Source organism: Mytilus trossulus, chromosome 2 (assembly GCF_036588685.1).
Source record: "Mytilus trossulus isolate FHL-02 chromosome 2, PNRI_Mtr1.1.1.hap1, whole genome shotgun sequence".
NCBI lineage: Eukaryota > Metazoa > Mollusca > Bivalvia > Mytilida > Mytilidae > Mytilus > Mytilus trossulus.
Genome location: NC_086374.1, coordinates 17,870,691 through 17,888,207, shown reverse-complemented (window position 1 = coordinate 17,888,207; position 17,517 = coordinate 17,870,691). Strand labels below are relative to the sequence as shown.

Genomic DNA, 17,517 nt, shown 5'->3' with positions numbered 1-17,517 from the left:
TGCAGTAAGTTGTTGGTCAACAAATTTTCCATTTGAGATATTTGTAAAATAACCACTTTGTCGTCTTCTGCATCTGAATCATGAGAAACAGGAGTGGGCGTTGTTGTTTTGGACATGTCTGGTGGAGTTGCAGATGTTGATGGCATCAGCAAATCTTTCAGAGACAACGGCCCACCTGTGTCCATTGGTTCTGACTTCACTGTCTTTGGTTCTTCTTTTTTTCCACCAAGAAGTAACTGCTCAAGACATGCTTTACCTTCTGAGTGATGCTTCTCTGTTATAATATCTTTCACGGACTTTTTCCCGTAAAAATGTTTCCTAAGAATTTCAGCGTAGTTTTTTCTTTGTGCGATTATTTTCAACATTGGGTCTATTTCCGGTGACTTTTCGATTTTATCGAGAGGATCCTCCATCTGAACATCAGTATCGTATAAAGATGGCGCATCTTCTATTTTTTGTTCTTCTTGATCTTGCTCTTGTTCCTCAAGATGAGACAAACCTGACAACAAGTCATTAACATGGAACTTTTTGATATGATCATACATTTGATCAAAAGTCAAATATGCCATCTTACATTTGACACAATGAAAATTATTTCCGCCTTTGTCCATGGTTGTGGTTTGTGTTGCCGTTATAATTTGGAACTCAAGCCCTCAAGAACTGGTGGTTATCAGCAACGTTTGTGACGTCGACGTTTTACAGTCGACACATATTTCAATTTCACGATATACTTGAAAGGAGTAGGTCCAGTAAAGACCGATTTTGGCCTCAAATTTCAGGTTCATCTGACTAAAGATTTTGTCTATATTATTTTATTCAATAAGTTCATGTGAAAGATGTCATCTGATTTATTCATTTAAAACGAAATAAAAAATCTACCAAATATGCCGAAAAATGTCACTTTTCAGGTGTTTTTTTGTCAAAAATAAAAGTGACCGCATCCGTGTTCATTCTCAACCTTTCATGCTTTATATATGTTATGCATTATGATCAAATACAACTTACATGCCAATATTAAGGATGAACACGAATGCGGCCACTTTCGTTTTACACGGAAACCGTATAAAATTTAACTAAAATGCTAGAATTGTGAATATTTCATTAATTTAGCATTACTTAATGATGCTAGTACCCGATATATGTGCATTGTATTGTAAAAAACAGCCCATATTTATGTAGCAGAAGGATTCTTCTGTCCAATAAATAACCAAAAGTTTACTAGTTTGTAATATTTTGGGGCCAAAAGGGGTCTTACTGAACCTACTCCTTTTAATTCAGAAAAATAAAAAAAATAGAAATTCATTATTATTTGCCTCAAAACGCTTCATCTCATGTTAAAGTAAGTTTTCTGATAATTTTGTACTGTAAATTATTTATTAAATATTCATAATATTGCATAGATAATGATATATAGTGCTTTTCAAATTGCAAAATACATACAGTCATGCTTATAAATACAATAAAACATTAAGGGTATTCAGTCGTAACTAGACTTCTTGCTAGTCGACAGCAATCAGTCGGGAAAGGTTTTCTTAAAATCATAGCGTTGGTTCCGGTTTCGGGGTAAAAGTCTTTAAATCTGTCTGGCTGTTTAAAAAGTCATCCGTAAGCAGACTTAAAAGCCATTACATTTATACGAATGTAAGCTACAAAATTGCAGCAATCTTTATAAAAAATAATAGAAGATTAAATTTTTATCGATTTTAAATGTATCTTAAATTTCTCTTTATTGATTTTAAGTTGCATATACTGAACGCTTGATCAATATGAAAAGCGCAAAATAGTATCAGTAAAGTGAATAAATTTAAGTTTTTTACATATTAATTTTATTTTCTATCCCGCCACGTACATAACAACGTTACAGGTATTAGAAAGAAAAAAGTTAAGCAATATGTTTTATTTTTTATTTTGACGGTCACATAATGAATCTGAGCCAATACCGTAGAGCTTGCGCTTTGTTTTAATTACTTGATGTAAATTCAATTCATTGACCTTTAAATTATCGATTTTTGATTGGTCAACATTTAAAAAAATATTACCCGCTCAGCCATGTGATAGTTAAAAATATCACATTCTTAAAATTACATTTCTATGTTGCTACACACATGATGTTACATGTCAATTTGTTTGTTTTCTATATCTATTTTAAATTTGTCACAGAAAGCACGTGCATTCATAGATGTTGCATTTTATATGAAGTTTAAGACATTTTTTGGAATGCCTCGGTCAATTACTATTAAGAATAACAGAATCGTACAAAACTGTCAAGAAATCCGCAATATGCAGTATATTAAAAAAAATCCTTACGGCACTTTTCAACTCTTCAATGAAAGTTGCTGCAATTTTCAGTACATCGGTCGATCACTTTACTCCAAGTGAATTTTGCAACAATAAGAAAAAACATTCTTCATACGATGACCTGGATTTGTTGCATCTTTGTCATTTGTCTTAATAATTACATTAGATATATGTTTCATTATTATACGTTATTCTGATTGGCTAACTACACATTACGTGTTATTCCGTAATTTCATTACACAATAAAACTTATCATCATGATGACACGAGGTCCCATAATAAAGTGCACAGGTAAATTGAATAAAACTTGATGTAAATCGTGTTTTCATTATCATAGCTAAGAAATGTAATTATAAGTATTGAATGCTTCTTTTTGTAACTTCATAGGGTTGTAAAAGCGTTGACCGTGCGCACATTTTTTGAATGAAGCGCTTCCGCGCCCCGCTTCATACAAAATGTACTTCGGTCAACGCTTTTACACCCCAATAAAGTTACAAAAAGAAGCATTCAATTCTTAAATGGTTAGTTGTTTCATTGGTAAGCATACCATATCTTCTTATTTTCAAATTTGCAGCGATTTTATATTTTTCCATTTTTGAACATTGCTGATATATATATTAAGTTTTAAAAAACCATCAATAATTGACATTTTTTTTCATTAGCTTAAGCATCGCGTTATTTAATCTCTTAGTAAACCATGAAAGAGTAGTTTTCGTTGTTTTACTTCCAGGGAAAACTATTTGACGTATATTCAGAATTAACTATGTTTCAGTTGTGTTTTATTTCCTTATCCATGGTACTAGATTAAGTAGACTGATGATATATGTTAGTTAAGTCTTTCTCCGTTAAAGTCAGTCCTTGATAGTCAACTACTGTAACACGTTATAAAACAAGAAGCAATCCTGAGATCTCGATTAAAACTTTACTATATATGATATCATCATGTCCAATCAAAACTACTACTATTTAACAGATTAAGTAAAAGTTTGTTGTAAGGTCTATAGAATTCTTGTAACATTTTGACAGTTGAATTGTTAAGTGAACTAAGAAGAATTTGTCGACCTCGGTTTTTGGCTTTTTTTGTGATCATTCCACTGTTTATCATTTCTTCTTCAGTAAGTGTGCCTACAATATATCAACAAGAATCTCTATTTAGTTTGTTAGTCATATTAATAAACTGGTTGATAAATTATTCGACACTGACTAGAACTAAGGTATTCTCAAAATTTCTTTCTTTTACGTATACGATACATTTTAATAAAAGCTTTGTTTGAATAGTCACAGCGACTTGTATAATATTATACACGAACACAAAGCCTCTCTTTCAAAAAAGGTTTCATACTTTCTTTTTCCACAAGGTCCTACTTTCATGAAAACATATTATTTATTTATTTGTTGTCTTGAAATAATACTTACTTAATTCCAAAAATTTGAATATTCGGTTCAAAGTTTTGGTTTTGTCGTTCTTATAGTCTTTAAAGTTAATGATCATAAACTGTTCTCTAGGGAAAGTCAGAAACCACTCCTTGATAAAATAGTAGTATAAGCCAGGAAGTATATGATCTACCTGAGGATAGAGTCGTTATAATATTGAATATCATGACATGAAAGAAAACAACAAAGTCAACAAATTTCTAGAGTGCATAGCCGCTAACAAACACACACACTCACTGTATAACGTTAAAAAAGATATTAAATATATTTCCCTCTCCATTACTGTACCAAACCTGTGTACATTATTCTATTTGGTGGCATTTTGTTCAAGGTTATGGTGTTTTTCTAAAATTCCTTAAACTACCACCCCTTATTTTGTATTTACACTGTGTGATAAATCTAATTCATTATTTCACTGTATATTCATTTGTTTGTGTTAGTGTGTCTTTTTATTGAGTTATTTGATTTGATATGGTAAAGTGTGTTTTTTCTATGTTTGAGATCAGGGTGAAGGTTGGTACATATTGAAACTTTTAATTCAGGTGTTTTAGTTTGCACCTATCCTAAGTCAGGAACCTGATGTTCAGCTGTTCAGTGGTTGTTGTTTGTTGATGTGGTTCATAAGTGTAACTCGTTTTTCGTTTTTTTGTATAAATTAGACCGTTGGTTTTCCTGTTTGAATGGTTTAACACTAGTAATTTTGTTGGACCCTTTATAGCTTGCGCTTCGGTGTGAGCCAAAACTCCGTCTTGAAGACCGTTTTTTACTATAATTGTTTACTTAGAAAAAAATGTGACTTAGATGGAGAGTTGTCTCAATGGCCCTCATACCACATCTTCTGATAAATATCTAAATTGTTTCCGAAATGTAGGTATTATATTAAATGGGTATACTATAACAGCAGTGGAAATAAACAATAAACAATTTATCAAATACCTGCTTACGAAATGGCATTATCAAGGTATCGTTCAATACACACTCAACCTCAGTCTTTACTTTAAAGCAATCCTTTATTAGGCGAAGTCCTCCTAGAAATGCTTTGTCAAAAGCTTCTACAGGTTTCTTTGGAGAATGACTATAAAAATAACTTGAACGTGACCTGTAAAACAAACCGAAATTGGCTTCTGAAATAACACAATTTTATAAGTGTAAATATGCAAAATCGTTTATAACTTATAAGTTTTGTTTTCTTTAAATATTTTTTTAAGGATATTGTCATCGATAAGATCTAGGAAAAAAATGGGAAAAAATGATTTTTTTAGCTTTTCTAATTGAGTTATATATCTTGATGAAATACGAGCCTTGAAAAAAAACATTGTTGTGGCCTATAGTTGTTAATTTCTGTGTTTTTATGGTCTCTTGTGGCGAGTTGTCTCATTGCAATCATACCACATCTTCTTTTTTATATAGTAAAAAAAGTAATTAAACATACCTATCGACTGGTTCACGCAATACAATTATTAGTTTTACATTTGGAATTATGTGCCGTACAAGATCAGGTAACAGTACAACAGGCTTAGTTTTGTTTTTATTCTGTGGGTAAAGTTTCCACGTGTAAAGTCGCCATAAATATGCTGGTGTAGCCTCACCTAATAAGATAAAGAAAATATATGTATGCAAAGACTTTCTTTTGTGGAATTGTGTCATTTTCATGTGTTTGTTTGTGCGATAGTATCAAATACTCAATGAATAGTCACATGCTAGCCAAAAGTATAAACAGCTGAATTCATATAAATTATGGCATGAACAAACTCAAAATGTTGTCTCATTGACAATCATACCACATAGTCTTATTTGTTTTTATATATTCTGTAAATCATAAGTAATGATTTTATTTTGAAAATGCCTATATATGAGGTATGTTTTTTTTGATTGAAATAAAAAAGGTACCATTCATATTTTATTACCCCTATTTTTGATATTTTTAGCTAACCTTGCCCAAAGGGCCATGTGAGCTTTTCTCATCACTTGGGGAAATGCATACAAATGACTTCTTTTAGAGAACCACTAAATGGAATGAAACCAAACATGGCGTGAATGTTCCTTATAAGGTGCTGACCAAGTGTTGTTACTTTGTAGCCAATCCATCATCCAAGATAGCCGCCAGCGGGGGACTTAGTTTAACATAGAACCCTTTGGGAAATACATACACATGACTTCTTTTAGAGAACCACTGAATGGAATAAAACCAAACATGGCATGAATGTTCCCTATGAGGTGCTGACCAAGTGTTTTTACTTTGTAGCCGATCCATTATCCAAGATGGCCGCCAGCGGGGGACTTAGTTTAACATAGAACCCTATGGGAAATGCATACAAATGACTTCTTTTAGAGAACAACTGAATGGAATGAAACCAAACATGGCATGAATGTTCTTATAAGATACTGACCAAGTGTTGTTACTTTGTAGCCAATCCATCACCCAAGATGGCCGCCAGCTGGAGACTAAGTTTAACATAGGACCCTATGGGAAATGTATACAAATGACTTCTTTAAGAGAACCACTCAATGGAATGAAACCAAACATGGCATGAATGTTTCCTATGAGGTGCTGACCAACCGTTGTTACTTTGTAGCAGATCAATAATCCAAGATGGCCGCCAGCGGGGGACTTAGTTTAAAAGAGGACCAAATGGGGAATGCATACAAATGGCTTCTTTTAGAGAATCACTGAATGGAATAAAACCACCATTTTCTACATAAGAAAATGCCTGTACCAAGTCAGGAATATGACAGTTGTTATCCATTCGTTTGATGTGTTTGAACTTTTGATTTTGCCATTTGATTTTGGGACTTTCCTTTTTGAATTTTCCTCGGAGCTCAGTATTTTTGTGTTTTTACTTTTTTTTTCATAGTGCAGGTTATTTCACCCAATAAGTTTATGCTTTAAATATCTATAAATTTAAATGTACGAACGGTATTTGTAATTCAATAGAATAACATGTATAACACTGAGTCTGTACAACAATAGTAGTTACGGGGCGCCGAATGGGACTCTTGTGGTTTTGTACAACATTCAATTCTGTCATACCAAAATAATTTTTGTCATACAAAACTATGTGATACAGACTTCACAAACATGTTTAACCCCGCCGCATTTTTGCGCCTGTCCCAAGTCAGGAGCCTCTGGCCTTTGTTAGTCTTGTATAATTATAATTTTAGTTTCTTGTGTACAATTTGGAAATTAGTATGGCGTTCATTATCACTGGACTAGTATATATATTTGTTAAGGGGCCAGCTGAAGGACGCCTCCGGGTGCGGGAATTTCTCGCTACATTGAAGACCTGTTGGTGACTTTCTGCTGTTGTTTTTTATTTGGTCGGGTTGTTGTCTCTTTGACACATTCCCCATTTCCATTCTCAATTTTATTCTTTTATGAGAACTTCATTTTTGTCATGATAAAAGTCAATTTTGTCATAAAGGTATGCAAATATAAACTTATTTGCATACAAAATTGAATTTTGTTACCTGTTATGGAAATTAAAACACAAAAGTCAATAATTATCGTGTGAGACAAGATTCAATTTTGTGAGACAAAATTGACTTTTGTAAGACAAAATTCAATCTTGTAATTTTGTCAATTTTGTCTCACAAAAATCAATTTTGTGACAACAAAACTAAAATTTGTGACGACAAAATTCAATTTTGTGAAAACAAAATTATTTTTTTTGACGACAGAATTCAGTTTTGTCAATTTTGTCATACAAAAGTCAATTTTGTCGTGTCGATTTTGTATGCAAATTAGTTCACAAAATTCAAACTAAACTAATTTGCACACAAAATTGACTTTTGTCCCCCTATTTTCAAATAAGTTAACAAAAGTCAAGTCTGTGTTACAAAACAAGTTTTTGTCATGACAAAAGTGACTTCTGTCCACTGAAAGATAATTTTGTATGACACAATCTTAAATTTGTAGTATGCTACAAATTTTGTTCAGCTGAAATCATTTTTGTAACAAAAGTCACTTTTGTCGGTACAAAATTGAATTTTGAGTACAAAACCACAAGAGTCCCATTCGGCGCCCCGTACCTTTGGCTGAACCATACGGTGTTCAGTAGTTGTCGTTTGCTGATGTGGTTCATAAGTGTGTTTCTCGGTTTTTTTTTGTAAAGATTACACCGTTGGTTTTCCCGTTCGAAATGGTTTACACTAGTCATATGTTTAGGCCCTTTATAGTTTGATGTTCGGTTCCGTGTAGTAGACCGTACTTTGACCTATAATGGTTTACTTTTATGAATTGTGACTTGGATAGATGGTCGTCTCATTCGCACTCATACCACACCTTCTTCATCAATATTCAGAAGATATAGCGTTACCTGTAATAAAGTTAGGGCTTCCTTTCTTTATTTCAGTGGAAAGACTTGAAAACATATTTCTATAGTCCTTGAAGCTCAAATATTGTCGTGGTTCAAAATCTTCCAGTTTATGACCTGAAATTATATTTCATGATAAAAACATTCAATTCTTTCTTAATCAACAAGTTTACACCTTGGATTTTTTTTTATTTCTAAAGTATTCATCTGCTACCAAGCAAAGCACGAAAAATAAGCATTCGAGACGTTGAAAGATTTTTAATTAGACAACTGCTAGTATCTAAAGACCATCAAAAATGAGGAAAGCCCTATACCGTATAGCCAGTTTAACACTTAAAAAAATCAATTTTAGTCTGAAATAATCATTTTCATCTTGACTGATCCAATGATTTACAGACACGAACAGAAAGGGGCCGAACAGGGAAAAAAGAACAGAGATAAACCCGGAAAGAGCATACATACATTTATTTTCATTGTTACATACACACGAAAATTTGATTATTTTAACAATGCCTCGTTATAAATGAAAGTACTATACTCTCACTTAGGTTGTACATTTTATAAGGATATATCGACACCAAAATAAAAAGACAGTATAATCGGTTTATGGTAAAACAAATATTTATATACAAGTATGTATAAGTAATAATTTGTACACTGTACAATATAAATCACTACAAAACAAAGTGTTTCTTTTGATGAAAAAAAATATCCGTTTTGATGAAACAATGTTGTTGTTTTTAAATAAAACTAGCTATATAAGTGATTAGATACTGACTTTTTCTCTCTGTCTGCGTTTTTTGTTTGTTTGTTTCATTTTAAGACTTCTGCAGAGGCATTGGTATAATAAAATGGTTTTGAATGAATAATGATTAGAAACTGTTTAATGCAGTTATTGAGGGAACGACAGTGAAGAAATTGCTGAGATCAATGCGTTTGAATCCTAAGAATTCAATTTTTGTTGAAATGAAACAAAGTTCAATTTTTGGCCCTTTGGATCTTAATGTAGACCAATTTGAAAACGGGACAATCCTGTGCAATTGAATATTCCTGGCTATTGGCAATACTGTGCAATTGAAAATTTCTTGCTATTGCGCAATATTGTGCAATTAGATATTTCTTGCTATTGTGCAATACTGTGCAATTAAAAATTTCTTGATATTGCACAATACTGTGCAATTGGAGATTTCTTGCTAGTGTGCAATACTGTGCAATTGAACATTTCTTGCTATTGAACAATACTGTGCAATTGAAGATTTCTTGCTATTGCAGAATACTGCGCAATTGAAAATTTCTTGCTATTGCACAATACTTAGTATAATAATTTTTGACCCGATTTGGACCAACTTGAAAACTGGGCCCATAATCAAAAATCCAAGTACATGTTAAGACTCACCATATCAAAGAACCCCAAGAATTCAATTTTTATTAAAATCAAGCTTATTTTAATTTTTGACCCTTTGGACTTTAATGTAGACCAATTAGAAAACAGGACCTAAAATTAAGAATTTGGACATGGTTAGATTTGGCATATCAAAGAAGCACAATACCGTAATTCATTTTTTGATGAAATCAAACAAAGTTTAATTTTGGCCCCTTATTCCTTGGGACCAAAACTCCAAAATTAATCCAAACCTTCCTTTTGTGGTCATAAACCTTTATAGATTTCTATTAACTTATACTAAATTTATTGTTCAAAAACCAAGAAAAATGCTTATTTGGGGCCTGTTTTTTGGCCCCTAAATCAGACACTGTTGGAATTAAAATTACCAAAATCTATCCCAACCCTCCTTATGTGGCCATAGACCTTCTGTTTACCAATACTTAAGTTATAGAGCAAAAACCAAGAACAATGCTAATTAAGCCCCTTATTCCTAAACTGTTGAGACCAAAATACCCCAAATCAATCCCACCCTTCCTTTCATGGTCACAAATCTTGTGTCTATAAATTTCATATATTTCTATTTTACTTTTACTGAAGTTAGAGTGCGAAAACCGAATGTCTTTGGATGAAGACAATGATGCCAACGTGATACCAATGTACAACCAAAAAGTTTTCAATTTTTGCGGTTGTATAAAAATGATCTCAAATCAAATTTTTAATGGAGTTTGCAACAGTAATTATTCAACTACTCATTTTAATACATCATAAAGTATTAAAGTGTAAATGTCATACAGTCATGGTGATGATGCCTCCGCTAGCATATAACGTTATAAAGGTACATAAATCAAGAACTGTTAAAGTGAAGCTGCTAACAATTGAACTTAAACCGAGTTTAGAGGTACCGGTAATAAGCATTGTATACACATTTCACTAAATTTAGTTGAGACAAACTTGAGAAATTTTTCCATTTGTGAAAGGGTATATCCCTAGAATGATAATCAAAGTGCTTGTAATCACTGAATGGCTATTAAAGACTGCTTAAATTTATCAGTTGGTAGTAAAGTGAATTTTGCATTGTATATTGTATATATAGCATTATTTTAAGTCGATTCAACTTCTATTCTGGACAGAGAAAGATAACTCCAATTTTCAAAGAAGATTTCATAAAGCAATGGTTTTAGGTAATATTAATTCAACAACCATTCTGGACAAAGAAAGATAACTCCAATTTATTGTCTTGAATCTACAAAAATGTTTATTTTGGTCCCTCAATTCCTCTACTGTTTGCCCCATAACCCACAAAATAGACCCCAAACTTCTACTTATGGTATTAAATATTATGGTACAGTTTCAGAACAATTGAAATACTTATACACAACTTTTTGTACTGACACAAGATTAATGTGTGTATTAGGCACCTTTGTTGCATATATTATCAATGATTTTGATCAAATATGTTCCACAACTTAGATTTTCGATAGCAGCAAACTCAAAATAAGAAAAATGCATGACAGAATTGGTTGGGGCTTACAATAGAGATCTGAAAAGATCAATGGCTGGAAGAAGATCAGATTGGAGAGGCAAACAATTCTAACAGATTGCGAAAAGCAAGAGAAAGCGGATGAAATATATGCAGTCGAAATAGTTAAATATAACATATAATTCATGTATGAGCTTTTCCAAATTTCATTTGAATAGCCCTACTTAGTAGTATATAAAACAGACACCCGATCCTACCTGTAATTAAAAGAGGGTATTTTTTTTACATGTAAGTTAGTCCTGCCGCAGTATAAGGTTTTAAAATCAAATAAGACAGGTTTTTTTAAACAATCATTTCATTAATAGACTTGAATGACTTGCAATTTACTAGACTCAATCGTCCGACAACAACAAATCTATTTTCTTTTCGGTTCTTTTCGGTTTCTTTTTTTTCGACGCTTTTCTATTCTTAACTGTATATCGTCGCTCTTTCATAGAAGTCGTCGACCCAGATCTTAACATCATCTGAAAGTCTGAACAGTATATTAATAAGCTAATTTCAGTCTTGCGGTCCTTTGGTTTTTAACATATCCACTGCGGTAAATAAAGTACTATTCACACAATTCGCTTGCGTTCAATTCAATTTTATTTAGTAGCTGTTCAGATAATTCAGTCAACAGTTGATGCATACTGGTACTACTATCAACTGAAAACTGTGAACATGGACTGAACAAATCGTAATAGACTGCTACGGCATTGGCTGGACTGTACTGAATTTACCGTAGTGGATAAATCTGAAAATTAACTGAAATACTGTATCTGATATCATGGTTTATTGTTCATTTTAAAGAGCTGCTCAGGTCAAAGTTATCGTTTCAGATCAAAACTGACTAACCAGTGTAAAAAACTCATTATAGATACCCGGATTTAATTAAGTAGATAAACTCATCATATATACCAGGACTAAAATTTGTATATACGCCAGACGCGCGTTTCGTCTACAAAAGACTCATCAGTGACGCTCGAATCCAAAAAAGTTAAAAAGGCCAAAAAAGTACGAAGTTGAAGAGCTTTGAGGACCAAAATTCCTAAAAGTGTTGCTAAATACAGCTAAGGTAATCTATGCCTGAGGTATAAAAGCCTTAGTATTTCAAACTGTGAAAATTTAAATTTTGTAAACAGTAAATTGATAACTATAACCATATCAATGACAATTCATGTCAGCACAAAAAGTGCTGACTACTGAGCTTGTGATACCCTCGGGGAAATAAATCTCCACCAGCAGTGGCAGCGACCCAATGGTTGAAAATAAACTCATCATAGATACCATGACTAAAATTTGTATATACGCCAGACGCGCGTTTCGTCTACAAAAGACTCATCAGTGACGCTCGAATTCAAAAAAGTTAAAAAGGCCAAAAAAGTACGAAGTTGAAGAGCTTTGAGGACCAAAATTCCTAAAGTGTTTTCAAATACAGCTATGGTAATCAATGCCTGAGGTAGAAAAGGCTTAGTATTTCCAAAAAATTCTAAATTTTGTAAACAGTAAATTTATAACTATAACCATATCAATGACAATTCATGTCAGCACAAAAAGTGCTGACTACTGGGCTTGTGATACCCTCGGGGAAATAAATCTCCACCAGCAGTGGCATCGACCCAGTGGTTGTAAATAAACTCATCATAGATACCAGGACTAAAATTTGTATATACGCCAGACGCGCGTTTCGTCTACAAAAGACTCATCAGTGACGCTCGAATCCAAAAAAGTTAAAAAGGCCAAAAAAGTACGAAGTTGAAGAACTTTGAGGACCAAAATTCCTAAAAGTGTTGCCAAATACAGCTAAGGTGATCTATGAGGACACGAGATACAAAAGGTCAAAATGTAAAAAGAGAAATACAACGGTTAATATGCTATATGTGTGATCGTTGTCGGTAAATATTACCAAAGAGTATCAAAGACGGACAAATACATACATATATCAATTATATCAGGAAACAACATTAAAGGAAATAAAAATGTCTATCCTTCTTCCTGCTCCACGCATGCAGATATATATGTTTATACAAATCCGATCATTGCAATTTACGTTTGTAGTTTTTCACTTAGTCTTATAATTTTTTGTATGTACCTTGGTGCACGTAGATTTTTATGTATCATTATATACAAACCTCTATATATGTCTCTTGTTGAAGACCGTAGTATGTCTTCCAGATTTTTTTGTGTTGTAAGGTTGTGGTATCATTAAAGTACAATTCAATCCACCTGTTCTTACTCATTCGGTTTTGGAGGTATTGTTTATGTTCTTCCATAACATTTTACACATTCGGCTTCTAAATCTGCTTGATAAAACATATGTTTGTACAAAGCATCTCTATTATTAATTATAGGTTTGTGTTTCCATTTTCAATTTTACTTATGATTATTTATCCTAAATTGATTCGGCGAATTAAAGAATTAAAAATGATAAAGTACCGTAATGAAAAGCATCGAAGAAATGAGTTTCCTTTACCATATCTCCATATCTGTCTCTTGGTGGTATTATATTAACATGTTTGATCATCGACCTAAAAAGATCAGTTGTTCCACATTTTTGCATGCCAATGACCATAAAGTATGGTAAACATGCCAAATCTTCACCTTTTGGGTTCCAGCAAGGATTTTTGTACTGTTCGTCAAAGTTAATCTTTTTCTGAAAATTCAGAATTGTGATCATAAGTTCATTTTGAACGTTGCACTATGTATTGACAATACTATTGTTTATCTTACCTCCTATATATTTCCAGGCATATGATTGGTTAAACGCGTCCGCGTGCAATCCGTGTATATTTGATATTAGGTTAGTAGGGAGGCTGGGCTTATCTCATACACGGTTAGTAGTGGAGTTACGTCCATTTATATTTCATATCAGGTAAGAAGGGGGCGGGGCTTATTTCATATACGGTTAGTTATGGTGTTATGTTCCTTTATAAAAACAAAACGGTACTGAGAAAAAGTCTTAAAAGTTCCAACAGACGAAGAAATTGATGACTAAGATTGAAATAAATTCATAAAACACATTTGATTTTATTGTTGGCATCTGTTTTTGTAGGATTAATGGAAGTATTTTCTTAATGCTAACAGTATTGAAAACTGGCTCATTTTGAGAATCACTAGTCTTAATTTCACACGTTCAGATAGTCGGTAAGATAAATTCGTTACATAGTGTGCTAGTGATCTTATACGGTATATATGGGATCAGTAAATTCCATATGGGGATTCGAGCTTCGCTCTCACCCCATATATACCGTATTAGGTCACTAGCACACTATGTAACTAATATTATAAAACGTCTGGACAGATATACGTCTACGTAATTCTTTTACAGGAGTAGCGTCAATAAGGCACTGATTTGGCCCAAATATTACTGCAAATTAAAAAGTTATCATACGTTTTCATAAATGTTTTCAAACTTGACTGTGATACAAGGCATTCGTGAAATAAAAAAAAACAAATTTCACATTGAACAAGTTACCATGGCAACAAATCATGTTTAAATTTGCATAATTTGTCAATTTTCATGATTTTCTTTAAGATTTGTAAAGTATGTGGACACCAAAGAAACAACTTTATATATGGTGATATTATGTCAAAAGTTGTAATAAAGCTTCGGTTTTGTTGTTTCTTGCCAGTATATTTGCATAGTTTGTCAAAGTTTTGATTTTCCTTAATTTTCATCATTTTTTAGAAAAGCTTCTGATTTGTAGTTTCTTTTCTGCGCACGGTATTTCCAAAGCGGAAATATAGATAGAAATTGCATCAATTCGGTATTTTTGTGGAAACAGTACAAAACATTTTTAAAGCATTAAGGCTTCAAACATCTTTTATTTAAAAAAAATACATCCCGTCATGGTATTTGTTGCAATGTCATCGTTTTTTCTTATGAGCTTTGTTAGCGCTATAGAACCAGGTTTAATCTTCTACATTTGAAAATGCCTGTACCAAGTCAGGAATATGACAGTTCTTGTCTATTCGTTTTTGATGCGTTTTGTTATTTGATTTTGCCATGTGATTATGGACTTTCCGTATTGATTTTCCTCTGAGTTCAGTATTTTTATGATTTTACTTTTGTCTAAATGCCTTTTTGTTTTTCTTTGTTGAAATATTTGTTTGTTTACTCTAGTGATTAAGATTATACCACAATGTTTACTGCTGTACTGCTTTTTTTGTTGTCATTTTCACCTTATATATCGGTTTGTTTTGTTTCACACATTGTTGTATATATAATAGATTGTATGCGACTGTCATATAAGTGAGAGGTTTAATTAGCTATGAACTCAGGTTAATCCAACAATTTTCAACATCTGAAAACGCCATACCAAGTCAGAAATATGACAATTGTTATCCATTCGTTTAATGTGATTAAGCTTTTGATTATTGCATTGAAAAGGGACTTTCCGTTTGACTTTTCCTCAGAGTTCGGTATTTTTGATATTTTTCTTTTTTCCAGAATGTTTTCAAGTTTTACTTAACAAGGTTTCATTGGTGACTTTACAGATAAATTATGCTATCCAAATACAAGTTAAATACTTGATCTTATATCTTTTAGATCATATACTTTTCGCATTAGTTTTCAATGTTTCAGTTACTCATGCAACCTAATATTACTAGCTTGAACCTCCTGTTACTACATTTAGATAAGCAGAACAATAAGACATCACATACCATACACATTATATCCTCCGTGTTTTCGTGAAAACCAGTAGGGCATATTCTTTGATGCAGTTCTTGTCTGGAATTATATACAATTAACAACTTAAGCAATTAAACAAACTTATCATAGATACAAGAATAAAAATTTTGTATTTGCGACAGACGCGCGTTTAGTCTACAAAAGACTCATCAATGACGCTCAAATCCAAAAAAGGTTAAATGGACAAATAAAGTCGAAGTTGAAGAGCATCGAGAACAAAAAATTCCTACAAGGTTAGTCAAATACAGCTAAGGTAATCTATTCCTAAGGTAGCAAAGCCCTAGTATTTCAAAAAAATTTTAAGTTTTGTAAACAATTAATTTATAATTTTGACAATTTCAATGATAACATGTCAACATAGAAGTGTTGACTACAGAGCTAGTAATATCATCGGGCATTAAAAACTCCACCAGCAGTGGCATCGACCCCGTGTTTATAAATAAACTCATCATAAATACCAGAATTTAAATTTTGTATTTGCGCCAGACGCGCGATTGTCCTACAAAAAATTCACCAGTGAGACAGTGACGCTCGAATTCAAAACAAGTATAAATGGCTTAATAAAGTACGAAGTTGGAGAGCATTGCGAACCAAAAATTCCTAACTTAAAAAGGTTTGTCAAATATATATATTCCTGAGGTAGATTAGCCTTAGTATTTCAAAAATGTCTGACTAGAATTAATTTGTTGATAATATTTTAAAATTCTACTGGTAACTGATTTCGAAGGCTAAATATTTCTCTATTTCCCGTGTTGTTAGACACACAAAAACATACATCTTATTTTTTTTTAAATAGTTCCAATTGGTACAAAATTTTACACAAGACAAATAAACAGAAAATGTAAAGACAGTCTTGAAGCACTGTATCCCAGAAAATAAACAATTGTACATTAAAAAAAATATTTATTAATTTTACTACTGATAATATTTTCATTAATACTTGATATGCATATCTTCAACTTAAATTACTGATTACAAAGATAAAAAGCTCATATAACTACACATGTAAAAGTGTAGCTGTCATTTTAAATGTAGTTGCTTACTTATTTGAACTCTTGTTGATGTTTGCCGCTTGAGATGTTAGATTCCTGCTGTCGTCCATGACTGACATCGGTGATGTCACGTTGCTGCTGACGTTACTAACAAGGAAGACAGCAGATGTCGCATTGCTACTGTTCTCCATCATAAATCTTAATGGTGATAATATCCCCTGTCTTGACATAAATGGTAGTTTCAAAGCATTACCGCTACCATTCGCAACCAGGAATTTGGATATAAATTTCATGCTGCAACAGAATGGCAATACTCATGTCATCGTTTGTCAATTGTTTAGTTGACTGTTACATTTTTATACGACCGCAAATTTTGAAAAAAATTTCGTCGTATATTGCTATCACGTTGGCGTCGTCGTCTGCGTCGTCGTCGTCGTTGTCGTCGTCGTTGTCGTCGTCGTCGTCGTCCGAATACTTTTAGTTTTCGCACTCTAACTTTAGTAAAAGTGAATATAAATCTATAAAATTTTATCACAAGGTTTATGACCACAAAAGGAAGGTTGGTATTGATTTTGGGAGTTTTGGTCCCAACATTTTAGGAATTAGGGGCCAAAAAGGGCCCAAATAAGCATTTTCTTGGTTTTCGCACTATAACTTTAGCTTAAGTTAATAGAAATCTATGAAATTTTGACACAAGGTTTATGACCACAAAATAAAGGTTGGGATTGATTTTGGGAGTTTTGGTTTCAATTGGTAGGAATTAGGGGCCAAAAAAGGGCCCAAATAAGCATTATTCTTGGTTTTCGCACAATAACTTTAGTTTAAGTAAATAGAAAATAATGAAATTTAAACACAATGTTTATGACCACAAAAGGAAGGTTGGT

At 32.6% G+C, this 17,517-nt stretch overlaps 1 protein-coding gene and 1 long non-coding RNA gene across 2 annotated transcripts in view; one reads left to right on the top strand and one right to left on the bottom strand.

Annotated features, from left to right (window-relative positions):
* The window catches only part of LOC134706645 (sepiapterin reductase-like), a 345,856-nt gene that overhangs the window by 42,420 nt on the left and 285,919 nt on the right, over positions 1 to 17,517 (top strand). The window lies entirely within an intron of this gene.
* Positions 3,207 to 3,824, bottom strand: LOC134704950 (uncharacterized). Its single transcript, XR_010105444.1, has 2 exons — positions 3,715 to 3,824; positions 3,207 to 3,423 (listed from the first exon to the last, which is right to left on the bottom strand). It is a non-coding gene; the product is annotated as an uncharacterized LOC134704950 (long non-coding RNA).